The following is a 20,888-nucleotide window of genomic DNA, read 5'->3' as shown; positions in this document are numbered from 1 at the left end:
ACCCGGCTTTTCCGGCGTGAAAGTGGACGCTTGGACATGATGTCATCTCGAAGTGTCACTGAAACTGGACCAATCGGCCAGCATGCGGCACGCTTCAGGTCATCGTGACCCGGAGCGCGCCGTTCACACTGCAGGATTTCACGGGTTACTCCTGTGTTAAACCCTGCAAGTTACCTGGGTTGGATTGCTGGGTCACTCGACCGGCGATCCAACCCTCTCCCCTTTTACACCAAGGAGCTACCTGGGTTAAACCTGCAATAATCCGGGTTTTAGCTCCAGTGTAAAAGGGGTATTATTCTCTGAAAAAATTATAAAATTTAATTTTTATATTAGTGACTCTTTAAAATATAGTTTTCAGATGCAAGGCGAAATATTAGATAAAATCAAGTTTAACATAGAAAAGAATGTGTACTAGATATATAGAAAAGTGATTTAAAACTTCCCTCTGCCGTTGGTCAGTTATGTCAATTATCAAATCATATACTGTACATCTGAGTGGTATTAATATCATTCATTAGTTACTTTCTCAAATGTGTTTAATCTGAAGTAACTCCTCCTTATATGTCAATGAACTACCTGTGTGACAGTGTTTTCATATGATCATTTTGAAATGCTCTGTTTTATAGGGAATGAGTCACCAAACAGTATTAAAACTTTGTTACTCTGTATTCACCTAAGTTGTTAAATCTTGCTAATCTAGAAGTATCTGATTTGGGACTGCAACAGATGTAACTTTATTAGTTTTAGTGACAAAGGGTATCTTTTATATGCATAATATAATACATAGAGGTATAAGATATCATCCGCTATGTTTGATTTCCACACTTTAAGTAGGGAGTTTGTGCAGTTTACATATAATTACACCAAATGTCGGATCTTATATTTCATTATTTTTTTCCTGTTATGTGGATAATACTGTACAGGAATTATTGTTCTAAACTTGCCAAAACGTATTTGATTCACGTGTCAGTCACTTTTATACTCAGTAGTGTTAGCGGGTATAACATACATCTCTATCTTTTCTGCTTAAAGGCTTTAATATAGCCGACGCTATTCGTGTCTCTTATTACACCATTCCGAGCAGCGATCTCACATTGTAAACAGACATGTAGTATAATGTCTCCTCCAGTAGGTTAAAATGCCCTTACACTCCTAATCTATAACTACAGGGTAGCTGTCACTAGGAGTCTGATCCCCTACACTCGGTGTTAACATTTACAATACATCAATTAGCAGGGCCGTAACTAGGGTAGTGCGACCAGTGCCGAGGCACAGGGCACCGCAGGACAGGGGGAGCTTTTCGGGCCTCTCAATTTTCTGTTTATTATCATTCTCACTTATAGATTCCACTTATTTTATTCCTAGCATCTCCTGGCCTCCCCTATCTCTTTCCTGGCGCTTCCCCATGAGGCCATGGCCCTTTTTTGGGTATGTCCCTATTTGAAAATTTGGGAAGGGGGCACCAATGCTCTTTCTAGCACAGGACACCAAAAAGTCTAGTTACTGTACGGCTCTGTCAATTAGTACATAACAAAGGTGTGGTGATCAACGACAGTAGGTGAGAACGCCAACGCGCATTTCACCAAAGGCTGCTTTTTCAAGGCAGTGCAACCTGAAAGCCTCCCATGTCGGGTATTTATACCGTTCTAATTGCTTCCATTTGTCAGTTCAAATCTCTATATCCAGCTTCTTCTCTGATAGGTTAGTGACTTCCATAGTTATTTAAACTTGCTGACTTCACAGGGTTTTCTATCTTCTTGATCCTCATCATTGATCTCAATTAGTGTATATTCGTTTCCCTATAGATATTGGGATGGTTACACATATTTTTCTACATTGTTTATTCCCTTCTATACTGTATGATTTATTTATATAGGTGAATTAACGTTCTTATTCACAGTTATCATCGACAGAAGTTTAATTGGTATACCTTTAGTTAAATCCTTGTGTACCAACCCTGCAGATACATTCCCATGATTAATTATCATAATATCCATATTTCTCTCATTATTTTAGTAGTTCAATTCTAACAACGTTGTAAACAAAACAACAAAGATCTCAATGAAACTTATTTTCATGTGTTTAGTTCTTTAAAACCACAATAGAAATCAAATAAATATGATCTGAATATTTCCCTGTATATGTACTGTGTACAATTTCTTAGGTTAGTATATATATTCACATAGAGATCTATTAATAATATATCATATATAAAAATGTGTTAATGCCTACATCTACTAAAATCCAATATAGATGATTCTTAATGAATATGTATACTCTTTTCTTTAATGTAATAGTTCTTTTGCTGTTAGAATCATCCCTTGATAGGTCTCAATTATATCCGTACTTCTACCTATTGTAGATATTGGGATAATAACTATTATGTGTTCCTATAATGATAGCTCACATCTAGACTGTGTGGTATGTTCACATAGTCAATTTAACATTCTTGTTTTATAAGTATCCTCAAAGGGGATTAATTTGTATATCTTTTGTTAGATCCTTATGTATAGACCCTATAGGTATATGAAAAGTGTGCTGATATCAATATTCGATAAGGTCCAGGGTAGATAATTAAAAAAATATATACATATACTCTGTTGCTTTAATAATTTTCTAGCTATCAAAAATCATCCACGATATTATCATGTATTAATATAACATCATAATCTTTGATTTATATGGTTCTCTTGGAAAACCTCTGTTATTCATTAATTTATATAATTTCAGATGAATTGATATAATTTTTCTACACTCAAAGTGATATATCCATCACGATAACTCAATATATTTATAGAGACTTATCTGTGCTTATATCATATTTAGCTGTATCCTTGCTATACTAGTGGTTATTGAATTCATGGAAGTCTCAGTCTCTACATAAATTTTATCCCTCTAAATTAATATATATTTTCCCCTTTATTATTGCAGTGAAACTAAGGGGCATATTCAATTGGGGGTGACAATACAAAAAATCCCACACCTGCGAGTTTTTTCCTGCAGGTGCGGGATTTTCGCTATTCAATTAGGTGCGCATTTTTTCCTATTTTGTGTGCCGGGAGGGTTTTTTTTGCGCACCTCCAGAGCATGACCAATTTTTCCTAAAGTCCACAATTTTAAGAAAAAAGGTCGGAAAATGCTCTGGTACCCCGGCGGCACCCCTTCTAATGACTAATTAAGCAATTGGAAGTTTCCAATTAGCTTAATTAGTCAGTAATACCTTCCGAAGTGATGTCTTTTGAAACCAGTGTCTCCTGCAGCAGCGGTGAGTATGTCAGTGTGTGTGAGTGTTTGTAAGTGTGTATGAGTGAGTGTGTGCATGAGTGTGTGTGTGCCCCCCCTCCCAGTGTGAGTATGCCCCCCTCCCAGTGTGAGTATGCCCCCCCGTAATGGGCGCTGGGAGAAATACAGCTCCCAGCAGCCCTTGTGCCTCTCTGGAGCCTCTCAGCAGTCCCCTCCCCAGTAAGAAGATGGAGGGGAGGCCACCTTTAGCCACAGAGACCACCGGAGACCCCCGGGCAGGTAAGTGGTTTTTTTTGTTCTTGTTTGTTTACACGGCGCAGGGTTTCCAGCTCTGAAAACCCTGCAACCACTTTTTTTTAATTGGATACCGCGGGTATTGGGAGTACGCATACTCGCAGTAATCCAAAATTGGGCACGAGTTTTTCCCTTGCTAAACATCGCGCTCAATTGAATATGCCCCTATGTGTGAGACTAGATTACTCTAATACACATAAACTATCTCTAGTATGTGATAAATATTAACCTGACCATAAAAATTACCCTCACTTAAATGGGTATATATTGTGACCAGTCCATGTAAATATATTAGTATGTGTATAATAAAACGATCCCATTTGTAATTCCCTGTGTAACTTACTAAATAAAAATATATGTGAATACACCTATTTATACCACATATATCTAAGTGAAAATTCCAGTCATATAATGTGAAGATACCACTCAAACAACCAAAACCTTGTGTGTTTGCCAATTATAGTGTACTAAAACTAGGGAAGTGCAGGCTCGGAATAGGTTCGAATTTTCCCGCCAAGTTCAGATTTTCCTGCCAAAAATTGGGTCTCAGAAAGAGGCAAAACTTCATCTTTCACGGACAAACATCATCATTCCTGGACAAAAGTCCATGGAAGATGGTGTTAGTCCATGAAAGTTGACGTTTTGCATCTTTCTGAGACCTGATTTTTGGTGGGAAAAATCCTAACTTGGTGGGAAAATTCTAACCTATCCAAGCCTGTACAACCCTAACTAAAACCTAAATCAGTGAGGTGATAATTCTTAATATCTGTGTTATTAATGTGCATTTTTCTTTTCAAAATTTGATAATTCATCTAAGCTATGTGAAGTGTGATGTGTTGTTTCTAACTAATACCATAAGTGGGAATGGCATAAAAAGAAGCTGTATCTATACTCTGATGTTCTCTTCCACCTCCGAGTCTTCTAGGATCCGGTATAATGTGAGCATGGTCCCTATACATATAAGTAATAAATGCTTACATATTATCATTTATTGTTCATCTACTTGGAAATTTCAACATAGAGGTGTCTCCAGTGATATTATTATTGAATGCAATCATGTGTTTTAATTCATGTTCCCATGGATATTTAGCCATCCATATTGGTACATACATGTCGTTTATGTCTGTCATATAAAATGTACTGAATCTGTAGGATTAATTCAAATCCCCTTATAGAAAGGCTCCATACCGGATATTTTAATTCATTCCATATGGATCTATGCTGTTCATTAGGAATATCATCCTTGATTCTCTCTTTAATAGCTCCTTGTTAATATCGCCTCCCTTGATTCCTAGTTGGATCTTTTCTATTCCATACGCTTTCAACTGATCAGGATTACCATTGTGGTTTTTTTTTTAAATGTCTTACCACACTTGTAATTGGTTTAAAGTTCATAAGATCTGTTTTAGCATTCATTACATTCTGACATGCTCAGAAATTCTTTGTCTCAATTGTCTCTTAGTCATTTCTATGTAATTGAGACCACAGGTGCAGGAAAGGCAATAAATTACTCCTAGTGTCTTACAGTTGATATAATCTTTTATGATTATATCTTTGCCATATCTGTTGTTTTTTTTTATTTTGTTCTATATATTTACAGGTTGTAAAGTTGTCACATTTGAAACAACCTTTGATTTTAGTAGATATTTTATTCTCCTGCCTTTTAAAATGACTGTGTACCAATTTCTTTTTCAGATGATCAGATTTACACCATCTGACAATGACTCTGTCTCCCAATGTTCTCTTGAGATCATCATCATCTATGGTAAGTATTTTCCAATGTTTTTGTAGGATTCCTCTTATCTGTTTCCATTTATTACAGTATGAACTGATGAATCTAACTCCTGTATTTTCTTTCTTTCTTATTTCTATTTCTAGGAAAAATGAGTGTTTCCCTCTCTTTCATTTTTGCTTGACTGTAACCTTGTTTAATGATCTTCTTACTATATCCTCTTTTTTGTAACCTACTTGTTAATTCTCCTGATCTTTTTTCAAACACACTTAGGGCCTGATTCAGAGCCGCTCGTAAGCGGCCGCTCGTTCGCTCTGAGCGATGTTCGCACAACTGCGCATGCGTATGGGTCATAATGCGCATGCGCAAACCAGTCATTGCGGTCGGAAATCGTGCGCTCGCAAAACAGCGAGGGGCTGCTAATTTGATTGACAGAATGTACCGTTTGTGGGTGGTAACAGGGGAAGGTGCTTGGAAACGGGGGAGTGGAGATCCAAATGCAGGCGTGCCAAACGGTCAAAAGGGCGTTTAATGGGAGTGCATAATTAGTGAAGTAGCGTCATCGACCACATCACTTGGTTGTCTTTTAGCCTGAACTGCTCGCAGTGATAGCGGTAAGAAAAACCTACCACAAGCAGTTCAGATGCCTTTCGATGTACCCGATTAATCTAATAAATAACGGAGATGATGTGTGTTGCGAACGGCAAAGGGGCATCTTTACAAAATAGCGAGTGCATTTTTCGTTCGCTCGCTCAGACATAGAGGCGTCAACAAACCGCAAAGAGCGAGCGCTCAATTTAAATAGCCGGCCCCTTTTTTGGAACGACCGTCCGCAAATAGCGTCCGGTTCTGAATCAGGCCCTTAATTCGGTACAGTTCCGTCATGTCCTTAGGAATTCTCCTTTAGGTACTTCCTTGATGGTTGCAGGAAAATGGGAGCTGTTGGCATTAAGGATGCTATTAGTTGCAGGTTGTTTGCGAAACATGTCTGATGATTTTCTTTTCCTTAGTTACTTCGATTTTCAAATCCAGAAATGTCACCATCTCCTGACTCATTTTGCTGGTTAGTTTCAGATTGATATCATTGTGGTTCAGTATTTCAATTAATTTCAGTTGTTCCCCCTTATCTCCTTCCCATTTAATGAGTATATTGTCGATATACCTGAACCTAGATGTTATGTGTCTGGTATATCGGTCATTCTCCAATGAGAATACTATCTCCTTCTCCCACCACCCAAGGTACAGATTAGCATATGTTGTGGCACATGTTGTGTCCATCGCTGTACCTCGGGTTTACATGTAAAATCTCTCATTGATGGTGAAGTAATTTTTTGTCAAGATGAATTTGAGGAGTTGTAGGATGAAATCACTTCTTCCTTCCATATCTAGGAAGTATTTAGCTGCCTTGATACCTTGCTCATGGTTAAAACTGGTATACAGTGACTCCACATCACATGTACTGTACACAACCATGAGACGGGATTTACTGTAACATTATGAATTTTTCCCAAAGTATCCAGAGTATCTCTTGTGTAAGATGGAAGTTCCTAAACAAATTTACACAGATGTTTGTCCGCAAAGATACTTGCTTTTTCAGTTAATCCATTGATACCCGATACTATCAGTCTTCCCAGTGGCTGTTGAAGATTTTATGAATTATGGGAAAAGTGTAAAAAGTTGGAACTTTAGGGTGCTCCACCCAAAAGGTAATCCCTCTTATTTTTTGTGATTGTCCCTTGGTTATGATTGATTTGTATAACTTTCTTATATTCACCAAGGAAATTCGCAGTAGGATTAAATATCAATCTTTTGTAGCAATTGATATCTTTGAGTTATCTGAGAATCTCTTTTGTGTAGTCCTCCTTTTTCCATAAAACGATATTCCCAGCTTTGTCTGAGGGCATGGGTGTATCTAGGGATCCGAGTGCCCCTGGCAATGTAATGGACTGGCGCCCCCCTCCCCCCATAATGTTGGAATAATTACACTGTACATTAAATAAGTACTTAAAATGTTTCTCCAGCTACCCCCCTTCTGTATCCCCAGCCAGCCCACATGTTTCATCAGGCAGCACCTCCGTCTGTCTCCCCAGCCATCCCCCTATATAGTGCCCCCAGTAATAGTCCCCCCTATGCATTGTCCCCAGTAGTAATCGCCCCTATGCTGCATTGCCCCCAGTGGTAGTCCCCCTTTACAGTGCCCCCAGTAGTAAGCCTCCCCTATGCTGCATTAGCCCCAGTGGTATTCCCCCCATGCAGTGCCCCCAGTAGCAGCCACCCCCCCATAAAGTGCCCCCAGTAGTGGCCAGCCCTTATACAGTGCCCCCTAGTAACCACACCCCCCACGAGCCATTCTTGCACACAGAAAAAAAAAAAACACAACTTACCTGATCCTCGCTCCTGCTGACAACTGCCGCTGTCCGCTCTTCTCGGCCCGCTCTGCACTATGGGAGAGACACCATGATGTGTCTCCCATCACCCGCTGCGGGGGGAGCCGGAGGGCGGAGCTCATAAGTGAGCTCCAGCTGGCTCCCTCCATGGACGCAGCAGCCAATGAGAGTCTGACTCTCATTTGCTGGCAGCCATAACAAACACACCGCCACCGCTGGCGGCTGTGTGTTTGTTACTGTGTAGGGCAGACCGCTCTCACTGCGGTCTGCCCTACACTTGTGGGGTCCGTGGGACTAGCCGTGGCTGCACCGCCGCTAGTTCCGGTCCTGGTAGTCCCTGCCTGATTCCACCCCTTGGCTGCTGGTGGCACTGCCGGACAGCGCCCCCCTGGCCAATGTGTAGATACGCCCTTGTCTGAGGGTTTAATTTCAATGTCATCTCATTTTTCTATGTCCTGTCAGGCTAGATATTCTGATTTGGATAGATTTAAATTGTTCATATTGCTCTTCTGTTTCTACAATTTATCCAGATCTTTGGAGAGCAGATCTGTATTGATTTTAACTTGAGGATATATCTGAGGGTCAGGGAGGAAAGTTGACTGTTTTCTCAGAGAATTGTCCCTTTTTGAACCTATTTGCATATCTTGATTTTTTTCAAGCAATTCCTCTAAGATTTCCACCATCCTAGTGAAAGCTACTTTCTAGTAAGAGATTAGGAGTGTAAGGGCATTTTAACCTGCTGGAGAAGACGTCTGTTTACAATGTCAGATCGCTACTTGCAATGGTATAATAAGAGACACGAATAGCGTTGGCTATATTAAAGCCTTTAAGCGGAAGAGATAGAGATATATGTTATACCCGCTAACACTACTGAGTATAAAAGTGACTGACAAGTGAATCAAATACATTTTGGCAAGTTTAGAACAATAATTCCTGTACAGTATTATCCACATAAGAGGAGAAAAGATAATGAGAAATAAGATCCGACATTTGGTGTAATTATATGTAAACTGCACAAACTATACATTAACTCCCTACTTAAAGTGTGGAAATCAAACATAGGGGATGATATCTTATACCTCTATGTATTATATTTTGCAAATAAAAGATACCCTTTGTCACTAGAACTAATAAAGTTACATCTGTTGCAGTCCCAAATCAGATACTTCTAGATTGGTAACATTTAATAACATAGGTGAATACAGAGTAACAAAGTTTTAATACTGTTTGGTGACTCGCTCCCTATAAAACAGAGCATTTCAAAATGATCATATGAAAACACTGTCACACAGGTAGTTCATTGACATATATGTAGGAGTTACTTCAGATTAAACACATTTGAGAAAGTAACTAATGAATGATATTAATACCACTCGGATGTATATGATTTGATAATTGACATAACTGACCAAAGGCAGAGGGAAGTTTTAAATCACTTTGCTATATATCTAGTGCACATTGTTTTCTACATTAAACATGATTTTAAAGTGCACTGGACTAATATCTTGTCTTTTTTCTTGGTGTTATCCTCTGATATATATATATATATATATATATATATATATATATATATATAATATATATATAGGGATACAGTCTGTATCCTGGCTGCCTCAATGCCAGCGCTGATATTACTGGTGCTGGAATCCTGATGCCTCTCACAATACTGAGGCCGGCATCCCGACCGCCGGGATGCTGAAGGTAAGTAGCAGGGTGGGGGAGGGTTAGGTTTAGGAGTTAGGGTTTGGCACTAAGGGGGAGGGTTGGGCACTAGGGGGAGGGTTAGGGTTAGGCACTAATGGGACAGGGTTAGGTTTAGGGTGCGGGAAGGGGAAGGTTAGGTTCAGGCATTAGGTGGGGAGGTTAGGGTTAGGCACCAAAGAGGGAGGGTTAGGGCAGGGAGAGGTGGATGGTTAGCATACCGAACAACAAGTGTCGGTATGCTAGCCCTGTCAGGATGCCGGTGTCGGGATTCTGACAGCCGGGATCCCGATTGCCGGTATTTCATACCCAATATATTTACTGCACTATATACATATATATTATGTATATACACACATATATATACATATATGTATATTCATATACTGTATATAGGTATATACATGTTACTGTATATAATATATATAATATTAATGGGCATATTATATTAATAAAGATATTATACATTAGCTTCATGAGCAGGCTGTCAGCAGCTGCAGCAGCACCGTTTGTGTCACTCACAGACAGTCACTCCTTTAAACACCGGCGCCACTCCGAAGCCACGGCCTTCTGTTGCCAATGACCCTCCCAAAGAAGAGGTAGACTTGCAAGATAATGATGTCATCATTTGCCGAAACCAGTAGCTCTGTGCGTCGGCTGGAAGCCGGACAATGTCTGGGAGTGACACACAGTCCCCCACCTCGGCCCCTGTGCTGCGTTTGTCTGCAGTCAGTTTAAATAAACACAGTGGGAAATAAAAAAAAAGTCTGCAGGGTGCAGTGGGTTGCTTGCTGGGCTGGCGGGCCCCCTAATCTTCCGGACCCCATATCAAGTGTACCCTCTGCACACCCTATAGTTACGCCACTGCTTTTAGTGATGCCCTTGCTGCAGCATACTCTGCTCTATTGGTTGATGATACCGAGGCTAATTGTCAGACCATTGAAGATACTCAGCAGTTATATGACACATTGGGGCAGATGTATGAAGCTCTGGAAAGTGATAAAGTGCAGAGTGATAAACGACCAACCAATCGGCTCCCATCTGTCATGTTACAGGCTGTGTTTAAAAAATGACAGTTGGGAGCCAATTGGCTGGTCGCTTATCACTCTGCACTTTATCACTTCCCAGAGCTTCATACATCTGGCCCATTGTGTGCAGAGGGGGCCCAACTTAATCTTGATTATAACTTTTGGAAAATCCAACATTATGTATGCAGATAGTAAGACTGCAGGACTCCCTCAGTTATCTGACCTTTATAGAGACTCCCTGAAGGCACCTTTGACCGAGGCGGAGATTCACACTGTTATTAAGACCCTATGTAATGGTAAAACACCAGGCCCAGAAGGATTACTATAAAATTTTGTCACCTCAATTATTACCCCAACTGCTATATTTATATATTTCCATCATGAATAGTAATGAGTCCATGTGGGTTTTACCAAAGGCAGAATTATTGTACTCCACAAACGGGCAAAGATCCATCTTTGGTTCAGTCATACAGACCTATCTAACCCCAGACTCCAGGTATTTCTTCCTACATTACTCCAAACTTCTCATTAGAGTATCATGGTCCCACAGCGTTTTGGGGATTACTTTTTTCATGTTTTTTACACCCTGTATCAGGACCCCTGGCTTTCCTTACTATAAACACCTGGCCCTTTATTATGCACCTTGGGACTAGGCAGGGTTGCCCTCTCTCCCCCCTTTTTGTTACTTGGCATTAGATTAGATCAATTAATCAGACATTTTTTTAAAACCATCACCTGGCAGGTCATCACTGTAAGCACTGTAGTGCCTAAAGTTTCCGCATTCGTGGTGACCTATTATTATATTGTCACAACCCTCGAGCTGCAGTCCCAGCAGCCTTACACATTCTTAAAGACTTCCATTCATTTTCAGGTTTCTTAATTAATAAGTCCAAAACAGTATCGTTTTATAAGCACACCCATGTAGGGTAGGCGAGCGCTTTTATATTTCAATAAACTACTTCCTCTAACAAATACCTTGTATTGTATTCCCCTTTCCATCCCTCCAAATTTATACAGCTAATTTCCCTACTTTAATTAAGAGCCTGCAGCGTGATTTTCTCACATGGTGACACCTTCCCTTCTTTTACCGGGGTCATTGTCCCTTAATTAAGATGGTCAGTTTCACTCGGATACTCTATGCTTCCCTTTTAATTGAAAAAAAAAACAGATCCCCATTTAATAAACACTGCCATGAGTAAGTTTATTTGGGCAAACAAGCATCCATGCATATCACTATTTAAGCTCCAACAGCCACCAGCTTTGGGAGGAGTGAATCTCCTCTGCTTCAGGGATTTTGCCCTCTCAGCCAATTACAGGAACCAAATGTAATAGGGGGTGAGTTTAGAAATTTGAGAGTTTAGCAGTAATGTCTCACACTATAGCATTGGTCGAATTGTATTTTCAAAAGAGAAAACATCTGGAAGAGAGTTTAAACCGTGACAGTTTTTTGAACCTCAAATACATTTAAGTTTGATCTGTTTCTTTGTTCTTGTACCCTATTACATTGACCGAGTTTAAAAAATTGGAGAGTTTACTCTCACATTTTCTAAACTCTCATCCTATTATATTTGGCCCCAGATATGCGTTGGACTGGATAGGTGGGATGGATATTTATACTGAATCCTCTGTGGACCAGGCTTTTAGTCCAGCTATTAATCTAATTAAACTCCTTCAGACCTGCCCCGGGCCCAGTGGCGTAACTAGGGGGGGTCGGGCAGAGTGCGTGCCCTGGGCGCCGTGGGGCCGGCGGCACGGGGGGGTGCCGCCGGCCACGGTCCGGCCCGCCCTAGTTAGCCACAAGTGTAGCGCCGACCACAGTGATTGCGGTCGGCGCTACACATTTACACAGGACCGGTGCTAGGCTTCCAGCGCTGGCGGCGATGCGTGTGTTAAACAGCAGCCAATGAGAGTCAGATAGACTCTCATTGACTGCAGCAGCACCCACTGCAAGAGCCGGACTTCCGTTCGGCTCCTGCAGTGGGTAATGGGACTGACGTCATGACGTCAGTCCCATAATGCTGAGCGCGCCAGCCCGGGAGGACTGGCGGGCGGCGGCGGGAGCGGCAGCGCGGACCAGAGCAGCAGGTAAGTATGTTTTTATATATATATATTTTTTTTAACCTATCTGCAGAACGGGGGAGGGGGGGGTGGCTACTACTGGGAGGCCATCTACTGGGGGTGGGGGCACCATTATTGGGAGGACCTCTACTGGGGGGGGCTACTACTGGGGGCACTTAATCGGGAGGGGGAACCTCTACTGGGGACTACTACTTGGGGGGGAACTACCACTGGGGGCATTATAAAAGGGGCCTACTAGTAGAGGCACTGCACTCGGGGGACCACTACTGGGGGCAATAATAGGAAGGGCCACTACAGGGGGCACTGGATAGGGGGGATCACTACTGGGTGCCTGTATAAGGGGACCACTACTGGGAAAACTGCATGGGGGGGTACTACTGCTGGGGGCACTATATAAAGGCACTGCATAGGGGGGGGGACTACTACTGGGGGCACTATATAAAGGGCACTGCATAAGGGGATACCGCTACTGGGCACACTGCATTGTGGGGACTGCTACTGGGGGCACTGCATAAGGGGGAACACTACATGGGGCACTGCATTTGGGGGGACCACTACTGGGGATACTGTATAAGGGGCACTACTATGGGCCTGCATAAGAGGGACCACAACTCCATACTGGGGGTACTGTATAAGGGGTACTACTGGGGTTAAGGTGCATATGGATAGGAATGTTCAGTGTGAAAATAAAGGGGTGTGTCATGTTGACACACCCCATTTTTAAGTGACCACGCCCATTTTTTTTGCCGCGCGCGCCGAAGGTGCGCACACATCAGGGGGGGGGCTCCCTTTTCAAATTTGCCCTGGGCTCCAAATACCCTAGTTACGCCACTGCCTGGGCCATACCCCACACCTCCGTGATGATTTATTACACTCCGATCTCATCAGAGGTGAACATTATCAAAGTCCCTTTTTCTCCCATAGATTGGTAACCCATGCTTTGAGGATGGACACCCCTCTGGTGTGGTTACCATTTGGTATCTATGGGGTCTGTGCTATCCTCTCATGTTTTCTCCCTACACATATTCACAGCTCCAAACTCGAAATCCAGCTTTACCTATCCCTCTCTTCACTTATCTTCAAGTTACCAGTTATGCAACCAAGGTGGTCTCTGCTTGGGGAACTGTTGATGGGAACTGTGTGCTACTGTAGATGGTGAGCTGCACCCTCGCTACTCTGCGGTTTTCTCCACATCTTACATTTACAAAAATAATTAAGAATTCCCTTGTGTCTCTTTATGTGATGTATTGACAGCTACTGTCCGATTAAATTCCCAGCTGGTATCCACAGTGTACGCTGAATTACATTATAATTGGTTGCACCATTCTTACCTAACCCATAGGTTATGATGTATCATTGGTGCTTCCTGTGATACTATTTGTTTTAAATGCACGTCACCAGAGGCTGATCTCATGCACTGCATGTGGTCCTGTAGTGAGGTGCAGATGTGCTGGCTGACTGTCCAGAACTACATTCAGTATGATTTGAGTATCCAAATTGAATTGACAAATTCATTGGTACTTTGGAATATATAGGGTAGAAGTATGAAGCCTTGGAGAGAGATAAAGTGGAGATATATTCCAACCAATCAGCTCCTATTTGCCATTTTTCAAACAGCCTGTAAAGTGACAGAAGCTGATTGGTCGTTACTTTATCTCTCTCCCCATTATCTCTCACTAAGGCTTAGTACATCTCTCCCTTTATACCTTATCCCCCTTCCATGCCCCGACTCATGGTAATAAACTTCTTCTTGCTAAAGTGGCAGCCGCTGCAAAGAAACCATTCTCTCCCAATGGATCTTATCAGATGTACCTGGCCTGTCTCTCCTTTTACCTTGTCTATCTCATCTCTTTCACATGGTTTGGACAGAAATGTCCATAGACAAAGAGGGCAGGGTGGATTAATTATTCTCCATATGGCTCCTTTATATCCTCACCCTCTCACCTTAGCTTAGATCCACCCTTAGAACATCGATGCAACTAACGGCATGATATAATCGTAAGATTTTAGCCGATGGGATCCATCTGTTATTTTGCTAAGACCACCTCCTTCTGCTGTATGACATGACACCATACAATAGTTTACAGTTGATATCGTTCCATTCCACTGATTGGTGTGTTACAGTGTGCCGATCCCACTTCCTAATGATTTCTTTGGTCCTGTTATATACTTACTGACAATATTTTTTCTGCAATATGTTCATCTATTTTTGCTTCTTTCAATAGACCAATAATTGAAAAATAAACCACAGGGGTAGTTTGTCCATACCGCCAGATTTACCCAAATAGCCACAATGGTAATACTGTAACTTGCCCTTTTGCATTAGATCACATCCCTATTGGCATTGAAAAAAGAGGACTGTAGGCAGCTATTTGATGTCCACATTTCTGTATACTGGTACTTAGGGAAAAGAGGGTGCTATGCATGGTAACCTGTAAGCAGTGTAGTGTCACTTACCCTTTATACCCCTATATTGCATTTTAAACCTTTCTGTTGTTTGGGTGCCTACATGATTTATTAACTCTTCTTTACAAGAGGAAATATTTTTCTCTCTATCATTTTTAATTTCCAGTGGAAAACAGTATTAATGGTGACTTTGTACAGCTACATTTCTGTACAACTGTTTTACTGCAAGAAAATGACATTTTATAGCGGAAATATGATTCAGTTCAGGCTTTTATCAAAAATGTTGCTACAATACATTGACCTTATAGAAGAGGATCACTGTGTACCAGGCAATTCCATTTATGTTCAGGTATATAACCTCACTAAATATAAGAGATTCTTTTCTCTGGGGATTTAAAGAGAGAAGCATCACCTTGATTTTAAATTGATAGTTACCCATTACTAAGGCAACCGGGCTGGTACTAAGGAGCTTTTTTCTCTTCTTTTTAAATGATAATAACAAATGACGTTCATACAACCTGCCAGTTACACCCATAAAGCAACTACTCCATGCAAGATAAGGCCCATTTCTTTCTATAGCCTACATATCATTCTACTCTATCTGCAGCTGTGAATAGCTTCTTACAGGAACCACCATACAGTAGATTAAGCAATAGATAAATGACCGTTCAATGAATGTAAAATGATAAGCAATTAAATGGTAAATATGGTTTAGTGTTGGAAGGTGATTTTCCTTTGCATCCTGTATCATTGCTTTGCAATCTGAATAAATATTTTTGGGGCATTGAGCTGATCCTGCAATCTGTCTGGATCACCTCAATGCCCCAAGATCAGGCCTACTGTATGGTATGTTAATCTAAGACTGACAATAACTAGTTATGAAAGTAATGTTATTCAAAATGAATCGTTCAAAATTCAATTTTTTAATATGTGAAAATGTTGTGTTATGCAATCAAGGTTCTGTTTGTATTGTTTAGGGAGATATTTAGTTATATGTAGTATTATTATTGTAGCAGTAGCAGCTGTTCTTCCATTTCTTAATATGCTTAATACCACCCCAACTATAGTCTTTCTTAGTGTTTCTAATGCCTTTCTATAGTGCCTCCCCTATAGTGTACAAAAACGAAAAGCAAGTTGTCACCATCAGATCACTTTTATTTATTGTATATATCCCTGTACAGCTTTAACTAAACACATTGATTCATATTTCTGACTTTTGTATACAACATAGATCTGCTATCTGAATACGGGATATACTGTAACTGTATTGATGCATATAACATAACAGAAGAAAATGAAATAACTCTTCCTGGCAGTCCTAGCAGAAATGCATGAAAGGCAGCCAGAATGAGTGAACAATGTATATAGCAAAGCTAAATATACACGTCAGAAATATGAACGATTTCCAAAAGAGGACAACCAGTCTCTTACCCACCATGATAGTACTATTCTAAGCAGTACATTTCCTTCTACAGCTACATATAACCCACAAGATAGCATAGCTAAAGCCTATTGTCAACTACTGGGAACACAGGGCTTGATTCAGCAAGAATTGCAGCTGCGATTCCGCACGCAGTCAGACAATTTTTGGGTTCTGCGCATGCGTATGCATCACAGGGTTCGTTCGCGAACCAGCCACTGCGATCGGGATGGCGATCGCAGTGACTAAGCAGACCCATTGCAGAGTTATTGACAGAAAGTACCGTTTGGGGGGGTGGTCGGCAAAACGCAGGCGTGCCAGTGCGCTTGAACGCCGTAGCAGGGGCGTGCATAAATTAGGCACTGCGATGCCTTACGCAGCTTTAGGACTCACTGCGTGCGATGAGGTTAGCAATTCCTGAGTTAGGTCAGACCTTGTATGAGTGTGCGTGAGGCTGCGATTGTTCTCGATGTCACCGATGTTTTCGCAGTCTTGCAAAGTATTACGAATGTGTGTAAGGTAAGGTGGGCATCCTTATGATGTGCTGTGATGGCATAGCGATTGCAGTGGATTAGCATATCATCGCTGTGAGACTGCATGCGTAATCGCAGCCGCAATCCGTACTGAATCAGGCCCATAGTCCATTGCCATCAGATACACTGCAGTACACAGAACCCATTGTCTGCCCTGCTTGTGGACCACAGTGCACTATAACGGCTGATAACTGGTACCTGATTTAGGCCCCTGCTCCATCTAGTCCTGACAAATGGCTTCAGGCCTCTCTTTTAGCAGCCCTGTTCCATCTAGGCCTTGCTGATTCCTACAACTCTCACTACCTCTACCTTGGCATGGTGTCTCTATGTGATCTGATGCCAGCAGAGGCATTTTCATTTACGAGGGGGCTTGTGTGCAGCAGGCCCCTGTGTATGATGCCTACCCCCATACCTGGCTGCCACAGGCATCATCATTTCGGCAATGTCTTTGGATAGCTGGTGCATGCATATGAGGTAGCAAAGACTGTGACACAATACCAGAGTCTGTTATGTTGAAGCCATGTTTCCTAAGACATTGCAGGAAATGTGGCACCGCCTAGAGTGTGTGTGTGTGGGAAGGGGGGGGGGGGGGAATGGGGCAGTAGGCACTTCTCTTAAATGAAAACGCCTCTGCTGGATAATATAATCAGGAATGGTTGACATTTTTTTTATCTGAATTGAACTTAACTGAGTTTATTTTAACAAAAGCCTGAAAATGTGTAATGTGTGAGGCGATCGTCCGTTCTTTACGTTGTTAGTGAAAAGGGTTAATACCGCTCACCTTGGTAATGGTGCATGCAAAAGGTGAGAGCTACTGACCCCTCTCACTCACACTACTGATACCTTAGGGTTTGACCCCTGGGTAGGGCAGCTCCTGTTACATAAGGGTAATAGATTCAGAGTGCTAGCAGGGCCCATCTTTCCTATACATTCTTAATTCCTGAATTGAACAGATTTTTTTTTAAAACTATCTGGTTATTCGGAGTAAATATGTGATGGCAGCAGATGTACTTTATGTGGGGATGTCTCTTCTTCTACATAACGCCAATAAAATAGCTGCATCTATGGTCATCTGTAATCCCACTATTTCCTAAACCCGGGATGTTTGCTCCTGGAGGGAAAATGCTGACTAGATTAAGTTGCACTCTCGTAAAATGTGACCTCAATGAGACTGATTAACCTCATTTCAGGGGTTTACACACATTATCTTGTAACCATTTGGTTTCATGTGTCAGCTGATTTACTGCCCTTTCTGTGTAAGTGGAATATAGACACATATTTAAGGTGTACACAGAAAGCAAATAAAAGATCCTTATACAGCCCCCTCAAGGATTTTCACATCAAGTAAAGGACATTTACACAAATATACTGTATATCATTATTAATGCAGTATTAATGGTGCATATAGGTACTTTATAACATTGGTATTCTTCCTTGGATTCCTATTGAGAAGTTTCCAAATTAAGAACTTTTTGTACAGTGAATATATGTATTTTTCTTGCTTCTAGGTGTAATATTCATTGGTAAACCAAAAGATATAAATGCATACATTTGTCTCTTTCTAAACAATGAATAAAATGAATCATATCTGTGACTCTTTAGGGCATCTGAATGTTTCCCTCAGCTTACATTTGTCATCTCAGAAATTCATGGATATATGTAAAGATAAAATGGGATATGTTCAGTTAGGTTAGGTTTAGGCACAAGGGGGGGGGAGGTTAGGTTCAGGCACGGGGGTGAAAGGGAGGGTTAGGGTAGGGAGAGGGGAAGGGTTAAGATACCGACCGACAGGTGTCGATATCCTAACCCTGTTGGGATGCCGGAATTGGGATTTTGACTGCCAGAATCCCAAGCGCCAGCATCCCGTACCCTTCCTGATAAAATTACCCAACAGGGTAACATTGTCAAAGAAATTTATTACAGAGACAAGTATTATGCAGCCATTATAAATTAGCTTGTCTGAGATATGGTCCTGAGTTTAGGTCTTACTGATCATAATGTGTATTTTTTATTTTAAAGAAATCTGTTATTTTATTGCCATTTATGAGTAGACAACAAAACAATACACCAAAACATAACTAGAAAAATGCCATTACAAAAACAGATGTACTAATTAATTAAATTAAGCCCAAGGCAAGTAGAAAAACAATACGCCAATACTAGACATTATGTAATCGAGGTGTATATATGAATACATGGTCTGGCAGATCAAACTACATCACCTAGGCAGAGGTGTTAGATAAATAGTATGGAAAACATGGTATTTCGTTAGAGGGCAAACTACAGACAGGCAAGAGAGCAATCTCCATTGTTAAATAATAACAGATAAATAATTATAGTAATAAATTGTGGACCTCAGGCAATAAGAAATTACAGACATCAGGACGCTGAAGGCAACAAACAATAAATAACAATAGAAAAGGAAGAAATCAGAAAACTGGGCACCAATGTAGAGGACTTGTCTTGGCTAACACACAAAGACCGCAATGTTGATGAATTAAAGAGGAGCAACAGCGCAAAGGAGTGAATATAATTTGTAGCTAAGAATGTGTTCTATAAACGGTCTGAGAGTACAATAGAATGTATTCAAATTTTATGTATCACAGCGCAATAAATTGTACATATGAAGGGCCTGATTCAGAGCCGGACACTCTGACCAGAGCGCTCGCTGTGAATCAGGGCCCTCCTACCTAACAATGGAGCGGCCTCCTGGCCGCTCGCATAGCTGTGGCTGGCCATCCACAGCTTATGCGAGCGGCCAAAAAGATGGTCGCGATGGTCAAGACCATCGCAACCATCAGGCTTGCGACAAGACCCTGCGGTAGGGGAACGCCTCCGTCTGGGCAGCCACGCCCCCGGCACACCCACCAAAGGGGGCGTGCTGTCAGTCACCATCGACAGCACGCCCCCTTTGGTGCGAGACCCATAGCAACAGCTTGGCTGTCGCTATGTGGGTCTCGCGCATGCGCACGACGGAGCTCCCTCCGTCGTGCGCATGCGCATTAGGGCACCATCGACCCGCTTGCGAGCGCACAACGCTTGCGAGCGGGTCTGAATTAGGCCCTGAGTGTATCCTGGATGTAATGTTCACTCCAAGCAAAGGACTCCTAAATATATTAAATTCCTTTTGTTCAATTTACAGTCCCATATGTTGGAGTGCAGTCCTGTGATTACTCTGGTGAGATGTTGGGAGAGAAGAAGAATCTCTCTCCAGCTACGTTCACTCTCAATATTGATGGTCTGGTTCACAATGTGATCGACCCGGATTCTGGGGAATACTGAGTTGGGTAGTCCGTTCTCTACTTTCCACACCTCAATATAATCCCGATACACGGGAATCTAAATTACTGGTGGAACTCTGTTCAGGCAGCGAGCTATAGTAGCTTGTGTAAAGTTAGGTATTACGAGTCTGTCATTATCGGTGATTAGATGCCTCTCTGTAGTGCAGTCACCATAGCCTCCTGCGACCTTGTAGGACCACCCTTTCGCTGCTATATATAGAGGGTCTGTCCTTGGGCCCAGATGAATAAATGGCTCATATGGCTGAGAGAACTTCTTATTCTTACATACAAATGTGCAGATATCCGCCTATTGGTGTACTGTCCACTAGATGGTTTTACGTGGATTGTATCCGTTTGCTGCTGTCCGTCTCCAGAAGCTCTCCACTATATTCAGCATTTTAAATGCAGGATAAAACATGTAAGTTCAGTCAGGAACATTCACTCAGGGTAAATAAATAAATAATTATTATTATAATAAATAACAAAGACTGAAATCATGAAGTCGTCCATCTCAACCACATTTAGTAGTATATCTGCATATAAATTTCTGCTCGTGTAAACTGTACATGTCCCACAGTGTTGTTCACCAAAGCCACCCACTTGTGGAAATACAGAGTCTGACTTGCCATCCAAGTCTTAGCTATTATTACTTTTTCCAAAGCTAGGAGGTTAAACAAATATGTGGATGTTGATTTATCCAAAAGGAGGTTGAGTGAAACACCAAATAAGCAAGGGGAATGGAAATGCCGGTAGTTTGAATGCCGTCCACCACTGCTGATCAGTA

General features: G+C 41.5%; 1 long non-coding RNA gene across 1 annotated transcript in view; it reads left to right on the top strand.

Moving 5' to 3' along the window:
- Nucleotides 1-20,888, top strand: part of LOC148521374 (uncharacterized) — a 193,602-nt gene that overhangs the window by 101,373 nt on the left and 71,341 nt on the right. Inside the window, exon 2 of the long non-coding RNA XR_015878835.1 lies at nt 5,233-5,302. This is a non-coding gene — a long non-coding RNA (uncharacterized LOC148521374). The remainder of the gene's footprint in view (nt 1-5,232; nt 5,303-20,888) is intronic.

Source organism: Taudactylus pleione, unplaced genomic scaffold, assembly GCF_031769625.1.
Source record: "Taudactylus pleione unplaced genomic scaffold, aTauple2 ptg000169l, whole genome shotgun sequence".
Lineage (NCBI taxonomy): Eukaryota > Metazoa > Chordata > Amphibia > Anura > Myobatrachidae > Taudactylus > Taudactylus pleione.
Note: the sequence above shows the minus strand (reverse complement) of the source record. Positions and strands in the feature narration are given on the sequence as shown.